Source organism: Macaca fascicularis, chromosome 16 (genome assembly GCF_037993035.2).
Source record: "Macaca fascicularis isolate 582-1 chromosome 16, T2T-MFA8v1.1".
Taxonomy (NCBI): Eukaryota; Metazoa; Chordata; class Mammalia; order Primates; family Cercopithecidae; genus Macaca; species Macaca fascicularis.
In genome coordinates, this window is record NC_088390.1 from 22,274,590 (window position 1) to 22,300,337 (window position 25,748).

Below are 25,748 nucleotides of genomic sequence, written 5' to 3' on the forward strand. Positions count from 1 at the left end.
GCAACCCTCCCCTTAGGCCCGCGGCGGTGGCACCGGGCAGTATCCGGCCCGGGCTCCGGCCTCTGCTCTGTCCTCCCTCTTGCTCTGTCTCCCCTGTCTCTCGGGGGCCTACACGCTTGTCGGTCTGGCTGAACGTCTTGGACGCAGATCGCTTCCCAGTGGGTCAGGGAGACACTCGTCGGAGATCCGTGTGGTGACGGTTTCTCTCTCCAAACCTGTTTCTGCTTGCTTGGGCAGGTTCCATGACCCTGGAGCTCCTGGCTCCCATACGTGTCTCCCACAGGGAAGCTGTCTTGCTCTCCCTGTTTCACCTCATGGCTGGGTGGCCTGCCTAGCATGAGCGCTAGGCCACCGTGAGGGGCCTTGTCTTCTTGGACAGGCGGTGCGGCACTTCCCCTCTGCACTTCCCCTCTCGTTCTTGAGGGACAGCCTCTCCTCTGCTCCTCTGAGCAGGTGGACTGACTCCCTGAATCTTCCGGCTCCCTCCTGGATCCCAGGCGATCTTTGATTTCCCTTGGAATCCACGGGCAGGTCCCTTGGGACCCTCTTCCACCCGGGCACAGGCCTGGACTCCGCTGTTGGTTTCGCCGTCGCCCCGTACGCCCGGGCTGACACGCATTCACATCGTCTGCTCGGGGATCGGCCAGTGCCACGCGTGGGGCCAATGGCTCCGCCGCGGAACCGCCCCTGTCCCTGCTGGCGCGGGTCCTGGAAAGCAGAGGCAGCTTGCGGGAGCCCCGGGGCTTTTGCAAGCGGGGCTAGGCCGCCGCTCTTTCGGAGGGGGAGGGAGGCCGAGGGCTCGTGGGTCAGTGAATTTTCGGCTGGCACCACGCCTTAAGGCCCAGGGGATGATTCTGTGCTGCAGCGAGGCCCCGCCTGCCTCAGCCGATGATGGCGAGTCCATCCTCTCTCACCCGGAGGGGTCCAAAATCCCATCCCAAGAGGAGTCCAGAGACCCCAGCGGAGGCCCTGAAGCTCCCCCTCCACCGGTGGCAGTCGGCTCAAGGAGGTCCTGAAGACAGGACTCCGGGGGTCTTGGTACTGGGATGCCCGCCGCCCCTTCTCCCACGCCGCCCCCTGCTGGAGCCCGGATCCGGCGGCCGTCGGGGCCGCAGCAGCAGCCCCCAGCGGCCCCCCCACCCCCGCTCCCCCCTGCCCCACCGCGCACACGCCCCCTCCCACCCCATCCCCGGCCGCGGCGCACCGCGCAGCCGCCGTTGTTTAAAGGGGCCGCAGCCTGACTTCCAGGTGGGGAGCGCGAGTGGGCCCGGCGCGGCAGGGCCAGTGCGCATGCGCGAGGCGCGAGCGGCCTCTCGCGTCACAGCGCTTCCCACGGTTGTCTTAGAAACCGGCCCCCTGAGGCTTGGCAAAGCAGGAGCCCTCCGTGGCGGCGCTGGGGTGTCGGGGCTGCGAGGCTCCTGCCTCACCTCTCCACGGGGTCGACAGGAACGTCTCCGGACGGACGCCGGGAGTCGCAACGCGCCGGCCAGGATGACAAAACCGCAGGCGGAGTCCGGGGGAAGCGGCGCGTCGTCCCAGCCTCAGGCCTGCCCGGACGGCGTTGGGGTGAGTCTCCCCAAAAGTCTTGCCCCCGTGATCTCCACGACAGGTCCGCCCGCCTGTCCGTGGGCTGCTCTCTCCCCCGAGGGGCCTTCACGCCCGGAGCAGAAGCCTGCAGCGTCAGGGGGGCTGTGTGCCTGCGGGGGCTGCGTTTCTGTGCCGCTGCTGCCGTGTGACTGTGTGTGTGGGGGTCTCTCCCATTCTCTCTTGTCTCTCTGGCCCTCACTCTCTGTGTGTGTCTTTCCCTCTTTCTGCCGGTTGGTGTGTGCGTGCCCGTGTGCGTGGGTGCGTTCGGACGAATGCGCCCGGTGCGCCCAAAGGCGACTTCTTGCGCGTCGGCCTGGCTCTGCCGAGCCTCTTTCTTCTGCCTCTGTGCCTGGGTCTTGCGGCGGGCTCGTCAGTGGGTTTTCGCCGCCGTTCCACTTGGGGTCCTCCCTGAGGGCCTCGACCGCGTGAGGAGATGCGTCTTCCCCAGCAGCAGTGGAAATCTCCTTACCCGTGCCGAGCGGACTCTCTCCTGGGATCAAGATAACCACAGTCCAGCCAGGGCCAAAAGCCCCAGAGGAGCTCGTCGCCCTGCAGGAGAGGAGCAGACCCGCCTCAGAGGAGACGCTTGGACCTTTTCACGGCTCTTCTCTGAGAAATGAAGCCACACCACGGCAGAAGCTTGAAGAGGAAGCCGGGAAGGGGGGATGCCAGGCCTCCCGGTCCCTGGAAGGCTGGCCTCTCTGGACAAGTCAGCCGTTGGGCAACCCTCCCCTTAGGCCCGCGGCGGTGGCACCGGGCAGTATCCGGCCCGGGCTCCGGCCTCTGCTCTGTCCTCCCTCTTGCTCTGTCTCCCCTGTCTCTCGGGGGCCTACACGCTTGTCGGTCTGGCTGAACGTCTTGGACGCAGATCGCTTCCCAGTGGGTCAGGGAGACACTCGTCGGAGATCCGTGTGGTGACGGTTTCTCTCTCCAAACCTGTTTCTGCTTGCTTGGGCAGGTTCCATGACCCTGGAGCTCCTGGCTCCCATACGTGTCTCCCACAGGGAAGCTGTCTTGCTCTCCCTGTTTCACCTCATGGCTGGGTGGCCTGCCTAGCATGAGCGCTAGGCCACCGTGAGGGGCCTTGTCTTCTTGGACAGGCGGTGCGGCACTTCCCCTCTGCACTTCCCCTCTCGTTCTTGAGGGACAGCCTCTCCTCTGCTCCTCTGAGCAGGTGGACTGACTCCCTGAATCTTCCGGCTCCCTCCTGGATCCCAGGCGATCTTTGATTTCCCTTGGAATCCACGGGCAGGTCCCTTGGGACCCTCTTCCACCCGGGCACAGGCCTGGACTCCGCTGTTGGTTTCGCCGTCGCCCCGTACGCCCGGGCTGACACGCATTCACATCGTCTGCTCGGGGATCGGCCAGTGCCACGCGTGGGGCCAATGGCTCCGCCGCGGAACCGCCCCTGTCCCTGCTGGCGCGGGTCCTGGAAAGCAGAGGCAGCTTGCGGGAGCCCCGGGGCTTTTGCAAGCGGGGCTAGGCCGCCGCTCTTTCGGAGGGGGAGGGAGGCCGAGGGCTCGTGGGTCAGTGAATTTTCGGCTGGCACCACGCCTTAAGGCCCAGGGGATGATTCTGTGCTGCAGCGAGGCCCCGCCTGCCTCAGCCGATGATGGCGAGTCCATCCTCTCTCACCCGGAGGGGTCCAAAATCCCATCCCAAGAGGAGTCCAGAGACCCCAGCGGAGGCCCTGAAGCTCCCCCTCCACCGGTGGCAGTCGGCTCAAGGAGGTCCTGAAGACAGGACTCCGGGGGTCTTGGTACTGGGATGCCCGCCGCCCCTTCTCCCACGCCGCCCCCTGCTGGAGCCCGGATCCGGCGGCCGTCGGGGCCGCAGCAGCAGCCCCCAGCGGCCCCCCCACCCCCGCTCCCCCCTGCCCCACCGCGCACACGCCCCCTCCCACCCCATCCCCGGCCGCGGCGCACCGCGCAGCCGCCGTTGTTTAAAGGGGCCGCAGCCTGACTTCCAGGTGGGGAGCGCGAGTGGGCCCGGCGCGGCAGGGCCAGTGCGCATGCGCGAGGCGCGAGCGGCCTCTCGCGTCACAGCGCTTCCCACGGTTGTCTTAGAAACCGGCCCCCTGAGGCTTGGCAAAGCAGGAGCCCTCCGTGGCGGCGCTGGGGTGTCGGGGCTGCGAGGCTCCTGCCTCACCTCTCCACGGGGTCGACAGGAACGTCTCCGGACGGACGCCGGGAGTCGCAACGCGCCGGCCAGGATGACAAAACCGCAGGCGGAGTCCGGGGGAAGCGGCGCGTCGTCCCAGCCTCAGGCCTGCCCGGACGGCGTTGGGGTGAGTCTCCCCAAAAGTCTTGCCCCCGTGATCTCCACGACAGGTCCGCCCGCCTGTCCGTGGGCTGCTCTCTCCCCCGAGGGGCCTTCACGCCCGGAGCAGAAGCCTGCAGCGTCAGGGGGGCTGTGTGCCTGCGGGGGCTGCGTTTCTGTGCCGCTGCTGCCGTGTGACTGTGTGTGTGGGGGTCTCTCCCATTCTCTCTTGTCTCTCTGGCCCTCACTCTCTGTGTGTGTCTTTCCCTCTTTCTGCCGGTTGGTGTGTGCGTGCCCGTGTGCGTGGGTGCGTTCGGACGAATGCGCCCGGTGCGCCCAAAGGCGACTTCTTGCGCGTCGGCCTGGCTCTGCCGAGCCTCTTTCTTCTGCCTCTGTGCCTGGGTCTTGCGGCGGGCTCGTCAGTGGGTTTTCGCCGCCGTTCCACTTGGGGTCCTCCCTGAGGGCCTCGACCGCGTGAGGAGATGCGTCTTCCCCAGCAGCAGTGGAAATCTCCTTACCCGTGCCGAGCGGACTCTCTCCTGGGATCAAGATAACCACAGTCCAGCCAGGGCCAAAAGCCCCAGAGGAGCTCGTCGCCCTGCAGGAGAGGAGCAGACCCGCCTCAGAGGAGACGCTTGGACCTTTTCACGGCTCTTCTCTGAGAAATGAAGCCGCACCACGGCAGAAGCTTGAAGAGGAAGCCGGGAAGGGGGGATGCCAGGCCTCCCGGTCCCTGGAAGGCTGGCCTCTCCGGACAAGTCAGCCGTTGGGCAACCCTCCCCTTAGGCCCGCGGCGGTGGCACCGGGCAGTATCCGGCCCGGGCTCCGGCCTCTGCTCTGTCCTCCCTCTTGCTCTGTCTCCCCTGTCTCTCGGGGGCCTACACGCTTGTCGGTCTGGCTGAACGTCTTGGACGCAGATCGCTTCCCAGTGGGTCAGGGAGACACTCGTCGGAGATCCGTGTGGTGACGGTTTCTCTCTCCAAACCTGTTTCTGCTTGCTTGGGCAGGTTCCATGACCCTGGAGCTCCTGGCTCCCATACGTGTCTCCCACAGGGAAGCTGTCTTGCTCTCCCTGTTTCACCTCATGGCTGGGTGGCCTGCCTAGCATGAGCGCTAGGCCACCGTGAGGGGCCTTGTCTTCTTGGACAGGCGGTGCGGCACTTCCCCTCTGCACTTCCCCTCTCGTTCTTGAGGGACAGCCTCTCCTCTGCTCCTCTGAGCAGGTGGACTGACTCCCTGAATCTTCCGGCTCCCTCCTGGATCCCAGGCGATCTTTGATTTCCCTTGGAATCCACGGGCAGGTCCCTTGGGACCCTCTTCCACCCGGGCACAGGCCTGGACTCCGCTGTTGGTTTCGCCGTCGCCCCGTACGCCCGGGCTGACACGCATTCACATCGTCTGCTCGGGGATCGGCCAGTGCCACGCGTGGGGCCAATGGCTCCGCCGCGGAACCGCCCCTGTCCCTGCTGGCGCGGGTCCTGGAAAGCAGAGGCAGCTTGCGGGAGCCCCGGGGCTTTTGCAAGCGGGGCTAGGCCGCCGCTCTTTCGGAGGGGGAGGGAGGCCGAGGGCTCGTGGGTCAGTGAATTTTCGGCTGGCACCACGCCTTAAGGCCCAGGGGATGATTCTGTGCTGCAGCGAGGCCCCGCCTGCCTCAGCCGATGATGGCGAGTCCATCCTCTCTCACCCGGAGGGGTCCAAAATCCCATCCCAAGAGGAGTCCAGAGACCCCAGCGGAGGCCCTGAAGCTCCCCCTCCACCGGTGGCAGTCGGCTCAAGGAGGTCCTGAAGACAGGACTCCGGGGGTCTTGGTACTGGGATGCCCGCCGCCCCTTCTCCCACGCCGCCCCCTGCTGGAGCCCGGATCCGGCGGCCGTCGGGGCCGCAGCAGCAGCCCCCAGCGGCCCCCCCACCCCCGCTCCCCCCTGCCCCACCGCGCACACGCCCCCTCCCACCCCATCCCCGGCCGCGGCGCACCGCGCAGCCGCCGTTGTTTAAAGGGGCCGCAGCCTGACTTCCAGGTGGGGAGCGCGAGTGGGCCCGGCGCGGCAGGGCCAGTGCGCATGCGCGAGGCGCGAGCGGCCTCTCGCGTCACAGCGCTTCCCACGGTTGTCTTAGAAACCGGCCCCCTGAGGCTTGGCAAAGCAGGAGCCCTCCGTGGCGGCGCTGGGGTGTCGGGGCTGCGAGGCTCCTGCCTCACCTCTCCACGGGGTCGACAGGAACGTCTCCGGACGGACGCCGGGAGTCGCAACGCGCCGGCCAGGATGACAAAACCGCAGGCGGAGTCCGGGGGAAGCGGCGCGTCGTCCCAGCCTCAGGCCTGCCCGGACGGCGTTGGGGTGAGTCTCCCCAAAAGTCTTGCCCCCGTGATCTCCACGACAGGTCCGCCCGCCTGTCCGTGGGCTGCTCTCTCCCCCGAGGGGCCTTCACGCCCGGAGCAGAAGCCTGCAGCGTCAGGGGGGCTGTGTGCCTGCGGGGGCTGCGTTTCTGTGCCGCTGCTGCCGTGTGACTGTGTGTGTGGGGGTCTCTCCCATTCTCTCTTGTCTCTCTGGCCCTCACTCTCTGTGTGTGTCTTTCCCTCTTTCTGCCGGTTGGTGTGTGCGTGCCCGTGTGCGTGGGTGCGTTCGGACGAATGCGCCCGGTGCGCCCAAAGGCGACTTCTTGCGCGTCGGCCTGGCTCTGCCGAGCCTCTTTCTTCTGCCTCTGTGCCTGGGTCTTGCGGCGGGCTCGTCAGTGGGTTTTCGCCGCCGTTCCACTTGGGGTCCTCCCTGAGGGCCTCGACCGCGTGAGGAGATGCGTCTTCCCCAGCAGCAGTGGAAATCTCCTTACCCGTGCCGAGCGGACTCTCTCCTGGGATCAAGATAACCACAGTCCAGCCAGGGCCAAAAGCCCCAGAGGAGCTCGTCGCCCTGCAGGAGAGGAGCAGACCCGCCTCAGAGGAGACGCTTGGACCTTTTCACGGCTCTTCTCTGAGAAATGAAGCCGCACCACGGCAGAAGCTTGAAGAGGAAGCCGGGAAGGGGGGATGCCAGGCCTCCCGGTCCCTGGAAGGCTGGCCTCTCCGGACAAGTCAGCCGTTGGGCAACCCTCCCCTTAGGCCCGCGGCGGTGGCACCGGGCAGTATCCGGCCCGGGCTCCGGCCTCTGCTCTGTCCTCCCTCTTGCTCTGTCTCCCCTGTCTCTCGGGGGCCTACACGCTTGTCGGTCTGGCTGAACGTCTTGGACGCAGATCGCTTCCCAGTGGGTCAGGGAGACACTCGTCGGAGATCCGTGTGGTGACGGTTTCTCTCTCCAAACCTGTTTCTGCTTGCTTGGGCAGGTTCCATGACCCTGGAGCTCCTGGCTCCCATACGTGTCTCCCACAGGGAAGCTGTCTTGCTCTCCCTGTTTCACCTCATGGCTGGGTGGCCTGCCTAGCATGAGCGCTAGGCCACCGTGAGGGGCCTTGTCTTCTTGGACAGGCGGTGCGGCACTTCCCCTCTGCACTTCCCCTCTCGTTCTTGAGGGACAGCCTCTCCTCTGCTCCTCTGAGCAGGTGGACTGACTCCCTGAATCTTCCGGCTCCCTCCTGGATCCCAGGCGATCTTTGATTTCCCTTGGAATCCACGGGCAGGTCCCTTGGGACCCTCTTCCACCCGGGCACAGGCCTGGACTCCGCTGTTGGTTTCGCCGTCGCCCCGTACGCCCGGGCTGACACGCATTCACATCGTCTGCTCGGGGATCGGCCAGTGCCACGCGTGGGGCCAATGGCTCCGCCGCGGAACCGCCCCTGTCCCTGCTGGCGCGGGTCCTGGAAAGCAGAGGCAGCTTGCGGGAGCCCCGGGGCTTTTGCAAGCGGGGCTAGGCCGCCGCTCTTTCGGAGGGGGAGGGAGGCCGAGGGCTCGTGGGTCAGTGAATTTTCGGCTGGCACCACGCCTTAAGGCCCAGGGGATGATTCTGTGCTGCAGCGAGGCCCCGCCTGCCTCAGCCGATGATGGCGAGTCCATCCTCTCTCACCCGGAGGGGTCCAAAATCCCATCCCAAGAGGAGTCCAGAGACCCCAGCGGAGGCCCTGAAGCTCCCCCTCCACCGGTGGCAGTCGGCTCAAGGAGGTCCTGAAGACAGGACTCCGGGGGTCTTGGTACTGGGATGCCCGCCGCCCCTTCTCCCACGCCGCCCCCTGCTGGAGCCCGGATCCGGCGGCCGTTGGGGCCGCAGCAGCAGCCCCCAGCGGCCCCCCCACCCCCGCTCCCCCCTGCCCCACCGCGCACACGCCCCCTCCCACCCCATCCCCGGCCGCGGCGCACCGCGCAGCCGCCGTTGTTTAAAGGGGCCGCAGCCTGACTTCCAGGTGGGGAGCGCGAGTGGGCCCGGCGCGGCAGGGCCAGTGCGCATGCGCGAGGCGCGAGCGGCCTCTCGCGTCACAGCGCTTCCCACGGTTGTCTTAGAAACCGGCCCCCTGAGGCTTGGCAAAGCAGGAGCCCTCCGTGGCGGCGCTGGGGTGTCGGGGCTGCGAGGCTCCTGCCTCACCTCTCCACGGGGTCGACAGGAACGTCTCCGGACGGACGCCGGGAGTCGCAACGCGCCGGCCAGGATGACAAAACCGCAGGCGGAGTCCGGGGGAAGCGGCGCGTCGTCCCAGCCTCAGGCCTGCCCGGACGGCGTTGGGGTGAGTCTCCCCAAACGTCTTGCCCCCGTGATCTCCACGACAGGTCCGCCCGCCTGTCCGTGGGCTGCTCTCTCCCCCGAGGGGCCTTCACGCCCGGAGCAGAAGCCTGCAGCGTCAGGGGGGCTGTGTGCCTGCGGGGGCTGCGTTTCTGTGCCGCTGCTGCCGTGTGACTGTGTGTGTGGGGGTCTCTCCCATTCTCTCTTGTCTCTCTGGCCCTCACTCTCTGTGTGTGTCTTTCCCTCTTTCTGCCGGTTGGTGTGTGCGTGCCCGTGTGCGTGGGTGCGTTCGGACGAATGCGCCCGGTGCGCCCAAAGGCGACTTCTTGCGCGTCGGCCTGGCTCTGCCGAGCCTCTTTCTTCTGCCTCTGTGCCTGGGTCTTGCGGCGGGCTCGTCAGTGGGTTTTCGCCGCCGTTCCACTTGGGGTCCTCCCTGAGGGCCTCGACCGCGTGAGGAGATGCGTCTTCCCCAGCAGCAGTGGAAATCTCCTTACCCGTGCCGAGCGGACTCTCTCCTGGGATCAAGATAACCACAGTCCAGCCAGGGCCAAAAGCCCCAGAGGAGCTCGTCGCCCTGCAGGAGAGGAGCAGACCCGCCTCAGAGGAGACACTTGGACCTTTTCACGGCTCTTCTCTGAGAAATGAAGCCGCACCACGGCAGAAGCTTGAAGAGGAAGCCGGGAAGGGGGGATGCCAGGCCTCCCGGTCCCTGGAAGGCTGGCCTCTCCGGACAAGTCAGCCGTTGGGCAACCCTCCCCTTAGGCCCGCGGCGGTGGCACCGGGCAGTATCCGGCCCGGGCTCCGGCCTCTGCTCTGTCCTCCCTCTTGCTCTGTCTCCCCTGTCTCTCGGGGGCCTACACGCTTGTCGGTCTGGCTGAACGTCTTGGACGCAGATCGCTTCCCAGTGGGTCAGGGAGACACTCGTCGGAGATCCGTGTGGTGACGGTTTCTCTCTCCAAACCTGTTTCTGCTTGCTTGGGCAGGTTCCATGACCCTGGAGCTCCTGGCTCCCATACGTGTCTCCCACAGGGAAGCTGTCTTGCTCTCCCTGTTTCACCTCATGGCTGGGTGGCCTGCCTAGCATGAGCGCTAGGCCACCGTGAGGGGCCTTGTCTTCTTGGACAGGCGGTGCGGCACTTCCCCTCTGCACTTCCCCTCTCGTTCTTGAGGGACAGCCTCTCCTCTGCTCCTCTGAGCAGGTGGACTGACTCCCTGAATCTTCCGGCTCCCTCCTGGATCCCAGGCGATCTTTGATTTCCCTTGGAATCCACGGGCAGGTCCCTTGGGACCCTCTTCCACCCGGGCACAGGCCTGGACTCCGCTGTTGGTTTCGCCGTCGCCCCGTACGCCCGGGCTGACACGCATTCACATCGTCTGCTCGGGGATCGGCCAGTGCCACGCGTGGGGCCAATGGCTCCGCCGCGGAACCGCCCCTGTCCCTGCTGGCGCGGGTCCTGGAAAGCAGAGGCAGCTTGCGGGAGCCCCGGGGCTTTTGCAAGCGGGGCTAGGCCGCCGCTCTTTCGGAGGGGGAGGGAGGCCGAGGGCTCGTGGGTCAGTGAATTTTCGGCTGGCACCACGCCTTAAGGCCCAGGGGATGATTCTGTGCTGCAGCGAGGCCCCGCCTGCCTCAGCCGATGATGGCGAGTCCATCCTCTCTCACCCGGAGGGGTCCAAAATCCCATCCCAAGAGGAGTCCAGAGACCCCAGCGGAGGCCCTGAAGCTCCCCCTCCACCGGTGGCAGTCGGCTCAAGGAGGTCCTGAAGACAGGACTCCGGGGGTCTTGGTACTGGGATGCCCGCCGCCCCTTCTCCCACGCCGCCCCCTGCTGGAGCCCGGATCCGGCGGCCGTCGGGGCCGCAGCAGCAGCCCCCAGCGGCCCCCCCACCCCCGCTCCCCCCTGCACCACCGCGCACACGCCCCCTCCCACCCCATCCCCGGCCGCGGCGCACCGCGCAGCCGCCGTTGTTTAAAGGGGCCGCAGCCTGACTTCCAGGTGGGGAGCGCGAGTGGGCCCGGCGCGGCAGGGCCAGTGCGCATGCGCGAGGCGCGAGCGGCCTCTCGCGTCACAGCGCTTCCCACGGTTGTCTTAGAAACCGGCCCCCTGAGGCTTGGCAAAGCAGGAGCCCTCCGTGGCGGCGCTGGGGTGTCGGGGCTGCGAGGCTCCTGCCTCACCTCTCCACGGGGTCGACAGGAACGTCTCCGGACGGACGCCGGGAGTCGCAACGCGCCGGCCAGGATGACAAAACCGCAGGCGGAGTCCGGGGGAAGCGGCGCGTCGTCCCAGCCTCAGGCCTGCCCGGACGGCGTTGGGGTGAGTCTCCCCAAAAGTCTTGCCCCCGTGATCTCCACGACAGGTCCGCCCGCCTGTCCGTGGGCTGCTCTCTCCCCCGAGGGGCCTTCACGCCCGGAGCAGAAGCCTGCAGCGTCAGGGGGGCTGTGTGCCTGCGGGGGCTGCGTTTCTGTGCCGCTGCTGCCGTGTGACTGTGTGTGTGTGGGTCTCTCCCATTCTCTCTTGTCTCTCTGGCCCTCACTCTCTGTGTGTGTCTTTCCCTCTTTCTGCCGGTTGGTGTGTGCGTGCCCGTGTGCGTGGGTGCGTTCGGACGAATGCGCCCGGTGCGCCCAAAGGCGACTTCTTGCGCGTCGGCCTGGCTCTGCCGAGCCTCTTTCTTCTGCCTCTGTGCCTGGGTCTTGCGGCGGGCTCGTCAGTGGGTTTTCGCCGCCGTTCCACTTGGGGTCCTCCCTGAGGGCCTCGACCGCGTGAGGAGATGCGTCTTCCCCAGCAGCAGTGGAAATCTCCTTACCCGTGCCGAGCGGACTCTCTCCTGGGATCAAGATAACCACAGTCCAGCCAGGGCCAAAAGCCCCAGAGGAGCTCGTCGCCCTGCAGGAGAGGAGCAGACCCGCCTCAGAGGAGACGCTTGGACCTTTTCACGGCTCTTCTCTGAGAAATGAAGCCGCACCACGGCAGAAGCTTGAAGAGGAAGCCGGGAAGGGGGGATGCCAGGCCTCCCGGTCCCTGGAAGGCTGGCCTCTCCGGACAAGTCAGCCGTTGGGCAACCCTCCCCTTAGGCCCGCGGCGGTGGCACCGGGCAGTATCCGGCCCGGGCTCCGGCCTCTGCTCTGTCCTCCCTCTTGCTCTGTCTCCCCTGTCTCTCGGGGGCCTACACGCTTGTCGGTCTGGCTGAACGTCTTGGACGCAGATCGCTTCCCAGTGGGTCAGGGAGACACTCGTCGGAGATCCGTGTGGTGACGGTTTCTCTCTCCAAACCTGTTTCTGCTTGCTTGGGCAGGTTCCATGACCCTGGAGCTCCTGGCTCCCATACGTGTCTCCCACAGGGAAGCTGTCTTGCTCTCCCTGTTTCACCTCATGGCTGGGTGGCCTGCCTAGCATGAGCGCTAGGCCACCGTGAGGGGCCTTGTCTTCTTGGACAGGCGGTGCGGCACTTCCCCTCTGCACTTCCCCTCTCGTTCTTGAGGGACAGCCTCTCCTCTGCTCCTCTGAGCAGGTGGACTGACTCCCTGAATCTTCCGGCTCCCTCCTGGATCCCAGGCGATCTTTGATTTCCCTTGGAATCCACGGGCAGGTCCCTTGGGACCCTCTTCCACCCGGGCACAGGCCTGGACTCCGCTGTTGGTTTCGCCGTCGCCCCGTACGCCCGGGCTGACACGCATTCACATCGTCTGCTCGGGGATCGGCCAGTGCCACGCGTGGGGCCAATGGCTCCGCCGCGGAACCGCCCCTGTCCCTGCTGGCGCGGGTCCTGGAAAGCAGAGGCAGCTTGCGGGAGCCCCGGGGCTTTTGCAAGCGGGGCTAGGCCGCCGCTCTTTCGGAGGGGGAGGGAGGCCGAGGGCTCGTGGGTCAGTGAATTTTCGGCTGGCACCACGCCTTAAGGCCCAGGGGATGATTCTGTGCTGCAGCGAGGCCCCGCCTGCCTCAGCCGATGATGGCGAGTCCATCCTCTCTCACCCGGAGGGGTCCAAAATCCCATCCCAAGAGGAGTCCAGAGACCCCAGCGGAGGCCCTGAAGCTCCCCCTCCACCGGTGGCAGTCGGCTCAAGGAGGTCCTGAAGACAGGACTCCGGGGGTCTTGGTACTGGGATGCCCGCCGCCCCTTCTCCCACGCCGCCCCCTGCTGGAGCCCGGATCCGGCGGCCGTCGGGGCCGCAGCAGCAGCCCCCAGCGGCCCCCCCACCCCCGCTCCCCCCTGCCCCACCGCGCACACGCCCCCTCCCACCCCATCCCCGGCCGCGGCGCACCGCGCAGCCGCCGTTGTTTAAAGGGGCCGCAGCCTGACTTCCAGGTGGGGAGCGCGAGTGGGCCCGGCGCGGCAGGGCCAGTGCGCATGCGCGAGGCGCGAGCGGCCTCTCGCGTCACAGCGCTTCCCACGGTTGTCTTAGAAACCGGCCCCCTGAGGCTTGGCAAAGCAGGAGCCCTCCGTGGCGGCGCTGGGGTGTCGGGGCTGCGAGGCTCCTGCCTCACCTCTCCACGGGGTCGACAGGAACGTCTCCGGACGGACGCCGGGAGTCGCAACGCGCCGGCCAGGATGACAAAACCGCAGGCGGAGTCCGGGGGAAGCGGCGCGTCGTCCCAGCCTCAGGCCTGCCCGGACGGCGTTGGGGTGAGTCTCCCCAAAAGTCTTGCCCCCGTGATCTCCACGACAGGTCCGCCCGCCTGTCCGTGGGCTGCTCTCTCCCCCGAGGGGCCTTCACGCCCGGAGCAGAAGCCTGCAGCGTCAGGGGGGCTGTGTGCCTGCGGGGGCTGCGTTTCTGTGCCGCTGCTGCCCTGTGACTGTGTGTGTGGGGGTCTCTCCCATTCTCTCTTGTCTCTCTGGCCCTCACTCTCTGTGTGTGTCTTTCCCTCTTTCTGCCGGTTGGTGTGTGCGTGCCCGTGTGCGTGGGTGCGTTCGGACGAATGCGCCCGGTGCGCCCAAAGGCGACTTCTTGCGCGTCGGCCTGGCTCTGCCGAGCCTCTTTCTTCTGCCTCTGTGCCTGGGTCTTGCGGCGGGCTCGTCAGTGGGTTTTCGCCGCCGTTCCACTTGGGGTCCTCCCTGAGGGCCTCGACCGCGTGAGGAGATGCGTCTTCCCCAGCAGCAGTGGAAATCTCCTTACCCGTGCCGAGCGGACTCTCTCCTGGGATCAAGATAACCACAGTCCAGCCAGGGCCAAAAGCCCCAGAGGAGCTCGTCGCCCTGCAGGAGAGGAGCAGACCCGCCTCAGAGGAGACGCTTGGACCTTTTCACGGCTCTTCTCTGAGAAATGAAGCCGCACCACGGCAGAAGCTTGAAGAGGAAGCCGGGAAGGGGGGATGCCAGGCCTCCCGGTCCCTGGAAGGCTGGCCTCTCCGGACAAGTCAGCCGTTGGGCAACCCTCCCCTTAGGCCCGCGGCGGTGGCACCGGGCAGTATCCGGCCCGGGCTCCGGCCTCTGCTCTGTCCTCCCTCTTGCTCTGTCTCCCCTGTCTCTCGGGGGCCTACACGCTTGTCGGTCTGGCTGAACGTCTTGGACGCAGATCGCTTCCCAGTGGGTCAGGGAGACACTCGTCGGAGATCCGTGTGGTGACGGTTTCTCTCTCCAAACCTGTTTCTGCTTGCTTGGGCAGGTTCCATGACCCTGGAGCTCCTGGCTCCCATACGTGTCTCCCACAGGGAAGCTGTCTTGCTCTCCCTGTTTCACCTCATGGCTGGGTGGCCTGCCTAGCATGAGCGCTAGGCCACCGTGAGGGGCCTTGTCTTCTTGGACAGGCGGTGCGGCACTTCCCCTCTGCACTTCCCCTCTCGTTCTTGAGGGACAGCCTCTCCTCTGCTCCTCTGAGCAGGTGGACTGACTCCCTGAATCTTCCGGCTCCCTCCTGGATCCCAGGCGATCTTTGATTTCCCTTGGAATCCACGGGCAGGTCCCTTGGGACCCTCTTCCACCCGGGCACAGGCCTGGACTCCGCTGTTGGTTTCGCCGTCGCCCCGTACGCCCGGGCTGACACGCATTCACATCGTCTGCTCGGGGATCGGCCAGTGCCACGCGTGGGGCCAATGGCTCCGCCGCGGAACCGCCCCTGTCCCTGCTGGCGCGGGTCCTGGAAAGCAGAGGCAGCTTGCGGGAGCCCCGGGGCTTTTGCAAGCGGGGCTAGGCCGCCGCTCTTTCGGAGGGGGAGGGAGGCCGAGGGCTCGTGGGTCAGTGAATTTTCGGCTGGCACCACGCCTTAAGGCCCAGGGAATGATTCTGTGCTGCAGCGAGGCCCCGCCTGCCTCAGCCGATGATGGCGAGTCCATCCTCTCTCACCCGGAGGGGTCCAAAATCCCATCCCAAGAGGAGTCCAGAGACCCCAGCGGAGGCCCTGAAGCTCCCCCTCCACCGGTGGCAGTCGGCTCAAGGAGGTCCTGAAGACAGGACTCCGGGGGTCTTGGTACTGGGATGCCCGCCGCCCCTTCTCCCACGCCGCCCCCTGCTGGAGCCCGGATCCGGCGGCCGTCGGGGCCGCAGCAGCAGCCCCCAGCGGCCCCCCCACCCCCGCTCCCCCCTGCCCCACCGCGCACACGCCCCCTCCCACCCCATCCCCGGCCGCGGCGCACCGCGCAGCCGCCGTTGTTTAAAGGGGCCGCAGCCTGACTTCCAGGTGGGGAGCGCGAGTGGGCCCGGCGCGGCAGGGCCAGTGCGCATGCGCGAGGCGCGAGCGGCCTCTCGCGTCACAGCGCTTCCCACTGTTGTCTTAGAAACCGGCCCCCTGAGGCTTGGCAAAGCAGGAGCCCTCCGTGGCGGCGCTGGGGTGTCGGGGCTGCGAGGCTCCTGCCTCACCTCTCCACGGGGTCGACAGGAACGTCTCCGGACGGACGCCGGGAGTCGCAACGCGCCGGCCAGGATGACAAAACCGCAGGCGGAGTCCGGGGGAAGCGGCGCGTCGTCCCAGCCTCAGGCCTGCCCGGACGGCGTTGGGGTGAGTCTCCCCAAAAGTCTTGCCCCCGTGATCTCCACGACAGGTCCGCCCGCCTGTCCGTGGGCTGCTCTCTCCCCCGAGGGGCCTTCACGCCCGGAGCAGAAGCCTGCAGCGTCAGGGGGGCTGTGTGCCTGCGGGGGCTGCGTTTCTGTGCCGCTGCTGCCGTGTGACTGTGTGTGGGGGGGTCTCTCCCATTCTCTCTTGTCTCTCTGGCCCTCACTCTCTGTGTGTGTCTTTCCCTCTTTCTGCCGGTTGGTGTGTGCGTGCCCGTGTGCGTGGGTGCGTTCGGACGAATGCGCCCGGTGCGCCCAAAGGCGACTTCTTGCGCGTCGGCCTGGCTCTGCCGAGCCTCTTTCTTCTGCCTCTGTGCCTGGGTCTTGCGGCGGGCTCGTCAGTGGGTTTTCGCCGCCGTTCCACTTGGGGTCCTCCCTGAGGGCCTCGACCGCGTGAGGAGATGCGTCTTCCCCAGCAGCAGTGGAAATCTCCTTACCCGTGCCGAGCGGACTCTCTCCTGGGATCAAGATAACCACAGTCCAGCCAGGGCCAAAAGCCCCAGAGGAGCTCGTCGCCCTGCAGGAGAGGAGCAGACCCGCCTCAGAGGAGACGCTTGGACCTTTTCACGGCTCTTCTCTGAGAAATGAAGCCGCACCACGGCAGAAGCTTGAAGAGGAAGCCGGGAAGGGGAGATGCCAGGCCTCCCGGTCCCTGGAAGGCTGGCCTCTCCGGACAAGTCAGCCGTTGGGCAACCCTCCCCTTAGGCCCGCGGCGGTGGCACCGGGCAGTATCCGGCCCGGGCTCCGGCCTCTGCTCTGTCCTCCCTCTTGCTCTGTCTCCCCTGTCTCTCGGGGGCCTACACGCTTGTCGGTCTGGCTGAACGTCTTGGACGCAGATCGCTTCCCAGTGGGTCAGGGAGACACTCGTCGGAGATCCGTGTGGTGACGGTTTCTCTCTCCAAACCTGTTTCTGCTTGCTTGGGCAGGTTCCATGACCCTGGAGCTCCTGGCTCCCATACGTGTCTCCCACAGGGAAGCTGTCTTGCTCTCCCTGTTTCACCTCATGGCTGGGTGGCCTGCCTAGCATGAGCGCTAGGCCACCGTGAGGGGCCTTGTCTTCTTGGACAGGCGGTGCGGCACTTCCCCTCTGCACTTCCCCTCTCGTTCTTGAGGGAGCAGGTGGACTGACTCCCTGAATCCCTGAATCTTCCGGCTCCCTCCTGGATCCCAGGCGATCTTTGATTTCCCTTGGAATCCACGGGCAGGTCCCTTGGGACCCTCTTCCACCCGGGCACAGGCCTGGACTCCGCTGTTGGTTTCGCCGTCGCCCCGTACGCCCGGGCTGACACGCATTCACATCGTCTGCTCGGGGATCGGCCAGTGCCACGCGTGGGGCCAATGGCTCCGCCGCGGAACCGCCCCTGTCCCTGCTGGCGCGGGTCCTGGAAAGCAGAGGCAGCTTGCGGGAGCCCCGGGGCTTTTGCAAGCGGGGCTAGGCCGCCGCTCTTTCGGAGGGGGAGGGAGGCCGAGGGCTCGTGGGTCAGTGAATTTTCGGCTGGCACCACGCCTTAAGGCCCAGGGGATGATTCTGTGCTGCAGCGAGGCCCCGCCTGCCTCAGCCGATGATGGCGAGTCCATCCTCTCTCACCCGGAGGGGTCCAAAATCCCATCCCAAGAGGAGTCCAGAGACCCCAGCGGAGGCCCTGAAGCTCCCCCTCCACCGGTGGCAGTCGGCTCAAGGAGGTCCTGAAGACAGGACTCCGGGGGTCTTGGTACTGGGATGCCCGCCGCCCCTTCTCCCACGCCGCCCCCTGCTGGAGCCCGGATCCGGCGGCCGTCGGGGCCGCAGCAGCAGCCCCCAGCGGCCCCCCCACCCCCGCTCCCCCCTGCCCCACCGCGCACACGCCCCCTCCCACCCCATCCCCGGCCGCGGCGCACCGCGCAGCCGCCGTTGTTTAAAGGGGCCGCAGCCTGACTTCCAGGTGGGGAGCGCGAGTGGGCCCGGCGCGGCAGGGCCAGTGCGCATGCGCGAGGCGCGAGCGGCCTCTCGCGTCACAGCGCTTCCCACTGTTGTCTTAGAAACCGGCCCCCTGAGGCTTGGCAAAGCAGGAGCCCTCCGTGGCGGCGCTGGGGTGTCGGGGCTGCGAGGCTCCTGCCTCACCTCTCCACGGGGTCGACAGGAACGTCTCCGGACGGACGCCGGGAGTCGCAACGCGCCGGCCAGGATGACAAAACCGCAGGCGGAGTCCGGGGGAAGCGGCGCGTCGTCCCAGCCTCAGGCCTGCCCGGACGGCGTTGGGGTGAGTCTCCCCAAAAGTCTTGCCCCCGTGATCTCCACGACAGGTCCGCCCGCCTGTCCGTGGGCTGCTCTCTCCCCCGAGGGGCCTTCACGCCCGGAGCAGAAGCCTGCAGCGTCAGGGGGGCTGTGTGCCTGCGGGGGCTGCGTTTCTGTGCCGCTGCTGCCGTGTGACTGTGTGTGGGGGGGTCTCTCCCATTCTCTCTTGTCTCTCTGGCCCTCACTCTCTGTGTGTGTCTTTCCCTCTTTCTGCCGGTTGGTGTGTGCGTGCCCGTGTGCGTGGGTGCGTTCGGACGAATGCGCCCGGTGCGCCCAAAGGCGACTTCTTGCGCGTCGGCCTGGCTCTGCCGAGCCTCTTTCTTCTGCCTCTGTGCCTGGGTCTTGCGGCGGGCTCGTCAGTGGGTTTTCGCCGCCGTTCCACTTGGGGTCCTCCCTGAGGGCCTCGACCGCGTGAGGAGATGCGTCTTCCCCAGCAGCAGTGGAAATCTCCTTACCCGTGCCGAGCGGACTCTCTCCTGGGATCAAGATAACCACAGTCCAGCCAGGGCCAAAAGCCCCAGAGGAGCTCGTCGCCCTGCAGGAGAGGAGCAGACCCGCCTCAGAGGAGACGCTTGGACCTTTTCACGGCTCTTCTCTGAGAAATGAAGCCGCACCACGGCAGAAGCTTGAAGAGGAAGCCGGGAAGGGGAGATGCCAGGCCTCCCGGTCCCTGGAAGGCTGGCCTCTCCGGACAAGTCAGCCGTTGGGCAACCCTCCCCTTAGGCCCGCGGCGGTGGCACCGGGCAGTATCCGGCCCGGGCTCCGGCCTCTGCTCTGTCCTCCCTCTTGCTCTGTCTCCCCTGTCTCTCGGGGGCCTACACGCTTGTCGGTCTGGCTGAACGTCTTGGACGCAGATCGCTTCCCAGTGGGTCAGGGAGACACTCGTCGGAGATCCGTGTGGTGACGGTTTCTCTCTCCAAACCTGTTTCTGCTTGCTTGGGCAGGTTCCATGACCCTGGAGCTCCTGGCTCCCATACGTGTCTCCCACAGGGAAGCTGTCTTGCTCTCCCTGTTTCACCTCATGGCTGGGTGGCCTGCCTAGCATGAGCGCTAGGCCACCGTGAGGGGCCTTGTCTTCTTGGACAGGCGGTGCGGCACTTCCCCTCTGCACTTCCCCTCTCGTTCTTGAGGGAGCAGGTGGACTGACTCCCTGAATCCCTGAATCTTCCGGCTCCCTCCTGGATCCCAGGCGATCTTTGATTTCCCTTGGAATCCACGGGCAGGTCCCTTGGGACCCTCTTCCACCCGGGCACAGGCCTGGACTCCGCTGTTGGTTTCGCCGTCGCCCCGTACGCCCGGGCTGACACGCATTCACATCGTCTGCTCGGGGATCGGCCAGTGCCACGCGTGGGGCCAATGGCTCCGCCGCGGAACCGCCCCTGTCCCTGCTGGCGCGGGTCCTGGAAAGCAGAGGCAGCTTGCGGGAGCCCCGGGGCTTTTGCAAGCGGGGCTAGGCCGCCGCTCTTTCGGAGGGGGAGGGAGGCCGAGGGCTCGTGGGTCAGTGAATTTTCGGCTGGCACCACGCCTTAAGGCCCAGGGGATGATTCTGTGCTGCAGCGAGGCCCCGCCTGCCTCAGCCGATGATGGCGAGTCCATCCTCTCTCACCCGGAGGGGTCCAAAATCCCATCCCAAGAGGAGTCCAGAGACCCCAGCGGAGGCCCTGAAGCTCCCCCTCCACCGGTGGCAGTCGGCTCAAGGAGGTCCTGAAGACAGGACTCCGGGGGTCTTGGTACTGGGATGCCCGCCGCCCCTTCTCCCACGCCGCCCCCTGCTGGAGCCCGGATCCGGCGGCCGTCGGGGCCGCAGCAGCAGCCCCCAGCGGCCCCCCCACCCCCGCTCCCCCCTGCCCCACCGCGCACACGCCCCCTCCCACCCCATCCCCGGCCGCGGCGCACCGCGCAGCCGCCGTTGTTTAAAGGGGCCGCAGCCTGACTTCCAGGTGGGGAGCGCGAGTGGGCCCGGCGCGGCAGGGCCAGTGCGCATGCGCGAGGCGCGAGCGGCCTCTCGCGTCACAGCGCTTCCCACGGTTGTCTTAGAAACCGGCCCCCTGAGGCTTGGCAAAGCAGGAGCCCTCCGTGGCGGCGCTGGGGTGTCGGGGCTGCGAGGCTCCTGCCTCACCTCTCCACGGGGTCGACAGGAACGTCTCCGGACGGACGCCGGGAGTCGCAACGCGCCGGCCAGGATGACAAAACCGCAGGCGGAGTCCGGGGGAAGCGGCGCGTCGTCCCAGCCTCAGGCCTGCCCGGACGGCGTTGGGGTGAGTCTCCCCAAAAGTCTTGCCCCCGTGATCTCCACGACAGGTCCGCCCGCCTGTCCGTGGGCTGCTCTCTCCCCCGAGGGGCCTTCACGCCCGGAGCAGAAGCCTGCAGCGTCAGGGGGGCTGTGTGCCTGCGGGGGCTGCGTTTCTGTGCCGCTGCTGCCGTGTGACTGTGTGTGGGGGGGTCTCTCCCATTCTCTCTTGTCTCTCTGGCCCTCACTCTCTGTGTGTGTCTTTCCCTCTTTCTGCCGGTTGGTGTGTGCGTGCCCGTGTGCGTGGGTGCGTTCGGACGAATGCGCCCGGTGCGCCCAAAGGCGACTTCTTGCGCGTCGGCCTGGCTCTGCCGAGCCTCTTTCTTCTGCCTCTGTGCCTGGGTCTTGCGGCGGGCTCGTCAGTGGGTTTTCGCCGCCGTTCCACTTGGGGTCCTCCCTGAGGGCCTCGACCGCGTGAGGAGATGCGTCTTCCCCAGCAGCAGTGGAAATCTCCTTACCCGTGCCGAGCGGACTCTCTCCTGGGATCAAGATAACCACAGTCCAGCCAGGGCCAAAAGCCCCAGAGGAGCTCGTCGCCCTGCAGGAGAGGAGCAGACCCGCCTCAGAGGAGACGCTTGGACCTTTTCACGGCTCTTCTCTGAGAAATGAAGCCGCACCACGGCAGAAGCTTGAAGAGGAAGCCGGGAAGGGGGGATGCCAGGCCTCCCGGTCCCTGGAAGGCTGGCCTCTCCGGACAAGTCAGCCGTTGGGCAACCCTCCCCTTAGGCCCGCGGCGGTGGCACCGGGCAGTATCCGGCCCGGGCTCCGGCCTCTGCTCTGTCCTCCCTCTTGCTCTGTCTCCCCTGTCTCTCGGGGGCCTACACGCTTGTCGGTCTGGCTGAACGTCTTGGACGCAGATCGCTTCCCAGTGGGTCAGGGAGACACTCGTCGGAGATCCGTGTGGTGACGGTTTCTCTCTCCAAACCTGTTTCTGCTTGCTTGGGCAGGTTCCATGACCCTGGAGCTCCTGGCTCCCATACGTGTCTCCCACAGGGAAGCTGTCTTGCTCTCCCTGTTTCACCTCATGGCTGGGTGGCCTGCCTAGCATGAGCGCTAGGCCACCGTGAGGGGCCTTGTCTTCTTGGACAGGCGGTGCGGCACTTCCCCTCTGCACTTCCCCTCTCGTTCTTGAGGGAGCAGGTGGACTGACTCCCTGAATCCCTGAATCTTCCGGCTCCCTCCTGGATCCCAGGCGATCTTTGATTTCCCTTGGAATCCACGGGCAGGTCCCTTGGGACCCTCTTCCACCCGGGCACAGGCCTGGACTCCGCTGTTGGTTTCGCCGTCGCCCCGTACGCCCGGGCTGACACGCATTCACATCGTCTGCTCGGGGATCGGCCAGTGCCACGCGTGGGGCCAATGGCTCCGCCGCGGAACCGCCCCTGTCCCTGCTGGCGCGGGTCCTGGAAAGCAGAGGCAGCTTGCGGGAGCCCCGGGGCTTTTGCAAGCGGGGCTAGGCCGCCGCTCTTTCGGAGGGGGAGGGAGGCCGAGGGCTCGTGGGTCAGTGAATTTTCGGCTGGCACCACGCCTTAAGGCCCAGGGGATGATTCTGTGCTGCAGCGAGGCCCCGCCTGCCTCAGCCGATGATGGCGAGTCCATCCTCTCTCACCCGGAGGGGTCCAAAATCCCATCCCAAGAGGAGTCCAGAGACCCCAGCGGAGGCCCTGAAGCTCCCCCTCCACCGGTGGCAGTCGGCTCAAGGAGGTCCTGAAGACAGGACTCCGGGGGTCTTGGTACTGGGATGCCCGCCGCCCCTTCTCCCACGCCGCCCCCTGCTGGAGCCCGGATCCGGCGGCCGTCGGGGCCGCAGCAGCAGCCCCCAGCGGCCCCCCCACCCCCGCTCCCCCCTGCCCCACCGCGCACACGCCCCCTCCCACCCCATCCCCGGCCGCGGCGCACCGCGCAGCCGCCGTTGTTTAAAGGGGCCGCAGCCTGACTTCCAGGTGGGGAGCGCGAGTGGGCCCGGCGCGGCAGGGCCAGTGCGCATGCGCGAGGCGCGAGCGGCCTCTCGCGTCACAGCGCTTCCCACGGTTGTCTTAGAAACCGGCCCCCTGAGGCTTGGCAAAGCAGGAGCCCTCCGTGGCGGCGCTGGGGTGTCGGGGCTGCGAGGCTCCTGCCTCACCTCTCCACGGGGTCGACAGGAACGTCTCCGGACGGACGCCGGGAGTCGCAACGCGCCGGCCAGGATGACAAAACCGCAGGCGGAGTCCGGGGGAAGCGGCGCGTCGTCCCAGCCTCAGGCCTGCCCGGACGGCGTTGGGGTGAGTCTCCCCAAAAGTCTTGCCCCCGTGATCTCCACGACAGGTCCGCCCGCCTGTCCGTGGGCTGCTCTCTCCCCCGAGGGGCCTTCACGCCCGGAGCAGAAGCCTGCAGCGTCAGGGGGGCTGTGTGCCTGCGGGGGCTGCGTTTCTGTGCCGCTGCTGCCGTGTGACTGTGTGTGTGGGGGTCTCTCCCATTCTCTCTTGTCTCTCTGGCCCTCACTCTCTGTGTGTGTCTTTCCCTCTTTCTGCCGGTTGGTGTGTGCGTGCCCGTGTGCGTGGGTGCGTTCGGACGAATGCGCCCGGTGCGCCCAAAGGCGACTTCTTGCGCGTCGGCCTGGCTCTGCCGAGCCTCTTTCTTCTGCCTCTGTGCCTGGGTCTTGCGGCGGGCTCGTCAGTGGGTTTTCGCCGCCGTTCCACTTGGGGTCCTCCCTGAGGGCCTCGACCGCGTGAGGAGATGCGTCTTCCCCAGCAGCAGTGGAAATCTCCTTACCCGTGCCGAGCGGACTCTCTCCTGGGATCAAGATAACCACAGTCCAGCCAGGGCCAAAAGCCCCAGAGGAGCTCGTCGCCCTGCAGGAGAGGAGCAGACCCGCCTCAGAGGAGACGCTTGGACCTTTTCACGGCTCTTCTCTGAGAAATGAAGCCGCACCACGGCAGAAGCTTGAAGAGGAAGCCGGGAAGGGGGGATGCCAGGCCTCCCGGTCCCTGGAAGGCTGGCCTCTCCGGACAAGTCAGCCGTTGGGCAACCCTCCCCTTAGGCCCGCGGCGGTGGCACCGGGCAGTATCCGGCCCGGGCTCCGGCCTCTGCTCTGTCCTCCCTCTTGCTCTGTCTCCCCTGTCTCTCGGGGGCCTACACGCTTGTCGGTCTGGCTGAACGTCTTGGACGCAGATCGCTTCCCAGTGGGTCAGGGAGACACTCGTCGGAGATCCGTGTGGTGACGGTTTCTCTCTCCAAACCTGTTTCTGCTTGCTTGGGCAGGTTCCATGACCCTGGAGCTCCTGGCTCCCATACGTGTCTCCCACAGGGAAGCTGTCTTGCTCTCCCTGTTTCACCTCATGGCTGGGTGGCCTGCCTAGCATGAGCGCTAGGCCACCGTGAGGGGCCTTGTCTTCTTGGACAGGCGGTGCGGCACTTCCCCTCTGCACTTCCCCTCTCGTTCTTGAGGGACAGCCTCTCCTCTGCTCCTCTGAGCAGGTGGACTGACTCCCTGAATCTTCCGGCTCCCTCCTGGATCCCAGGCGATCTTTGATTTCCCTTGGAATCCACGGGCAGGTCCCTTGGGACCCTCTTCCACCCGGGCACAGGCCTGGACTCCGCTGTTGGTTTCGCCGTCGCCCCGTACGCCCGGGCTGACACGCATTCACATCGTCTGCTCGGGGATCGGCCAGTGCCACGCGTGGGGCCAATGGCTCCGCCGCGGAACCGCCCCTGTCCCTGCTGGCGCGGGTCCTGGAAAGCAGAGGCAGCTTGCGGGAGCCCCGGGGCTTTTGCAAGCGGGGCTAGGCCGCCGCTCTTTCGGAGGGGGAGGGAGGCCGAGGGCTCGTGGGTCAGTGAATTTTCGGCTGGCACCACGCCTTAAGGCCCAGGGGATGATTCTGTGCTGCAGCGAGGCCCCGCCTGCCTCAGCCGATGATGGCGAGTCCATCCTCTCTCACCCGGAGGGGTCCAAAATCCCATCCCAAGAGGAGTCCAGAGACCCCAGCGGAGGCCCTGAAGCTCCCCCTCCACCGGTGGCAGTCGGCTCAAGGAGGTCCTGAAGACAGGACTCCGGGGGTCTTGGTACTGGGATGCCCGCCGCCCCTTCTCCCACGCCGCCCCCTGCTGGAGCCCGGATCCGGCGGCCGTCGGGGCCGCAGCAGCAGCCCCCAGCGGCCCCCCCACCCCCGCTCCCCCCTGCCCCACCGCGCACACGCCCCCTCCCACCCCATCCCCGGCCGCGGCGCACCGCGCAGCCGCCGTTGTTTAAAGGGGCCGCAGCCTGACTTCCAGGTGGGGAGCGCGAGTGGGCCCGGCGCGGCAGGGCCAGTGCGCATGCGCGAGGCGCGAGCGGCCTCTCGCGTCACAGCGCTTCCCACGGTTGTCTTAGAAACCGGCCCCCTGAGGCTTGGCAAAGCAGGAGCCCTCCGTGGCGGCGCTGGGGTGTCGGGGCTGCGAGGCTCCTGCCTCACCTCTCCACGGGGTCGACAGGAACGTCTCCGGACGGACGCCGGGAGTCGCAACGCGCCGGCCAGGATGACAAAACCGCAGGCGGAGTCCGGGGGAAGCGGCGCGTCGTCCCAGCCTCAGGCCTGCCCGGACGGCGTTGGGGTGAGTCTCCCCAAAAGTCTTGCCCCCGTGATCTCCACGACAGGTCCGCCCGCCTGTCCGTGGGCTGCTCTCTCCCCCGAGGGGCCTTCACGCCCGGAGCAGAAGCCTGCAGCGTCAGGGGGGCTGTGTGCCTGCGGGGGCTGCGTTTCTGTGCCGCTGCTGCCGTGTGACTGTGTGTGTGGGGGTCTCTCCCATTCTCTCTTGTCTCTCTGGCCCTCACTCTCTGTGTGTGTCTTTCCCTCTTTCTGCCGGTTGGTGTGTGCGTGCCCGTGTGCGTGGGTGCGTTCGGACGAATGCGCCCGGTGCGCCCAAAGGCGACTTCTTGCGCGTCGGCCTGGCTCTGCCGAGCCTCTTTCTTCTGCCTCTGTGCCTGGGTCTTGCGGCGGGCTCGTCAGTGGGTTTTCGCCGCCGTTCCACTTGGGGTCCTCCCTGAGGGCCTCGACCGCGTGAGGAGATGCGTCTTCCCCAGCAGCAGTGGAAATCTCCTTACCCGTGCCGAGCGGACTCTCTCCTGGGATCAAGATAACCACAGTCCAGCCAGGGCCAAAAGCCCCAGAGGAGCTCGTCGCCCTGCAGGAGAGGAGCAGACCCGCCTCAGAGGAGACGCTTGGACCTTTTCACGGCTCTTCTCTGAGAAATGAAGCCGCACCACGGCAGAAGCTTGAAGAGGAAGCCGGGAAGGGGGGATGCCAGGCCTCCCGGTCCCTGGAAGGCTGGCCTCTCCGGACAAGTCAGCCGTTGGGCAACCCTCCCCTTAGGCCCGCGGCGGTGGCACCGGGCAGTATCCGGCCCGGGCTCCGGCCTCTGCTCTGTCCTCCCTCTTGCTCTGTCTCCCCTGTCTCTCGGGGGCCTACACGCTTGTCGGTCTGGCTGAACGTCTTGGACGCAGATCGCTTCCCAGTGGGTCAGGGAGACACTCGTCGGAGATCCGTGTGGTGACGGTTTCTCTCTCCAAACCTGTTTCTGCTTGCTTGGGCAGGTTCCATGACCCTGGAGCTCCTGGCTCCCATACGTGTCTCCCACAGGGAAGCTGTCTTGCTCTCCCTGTTTCACCTCATGGCTGGGTGGCCTGCCTAGCATGAGCGCTAGGCCACCGTGAGGGGCCTTGTCTTCTTGGACAGGCGGTGCGGCACTTCCCCTCTGCACT

General features: G+C 66.9%; 1 long non-coding RNA gene across 2 annotated transcripts in view; it reads left to right on the forward strand.

The window, feature by feature from the left end:
• The window catches only part of LOC135967862 (uncharacterized), a 261,355-nt gene that overhangs the window by 7,708 nt on the left and 227,899 nt on the right, over positions 1-25,748 (forward strand). The window lies entirely within an intron of this gene.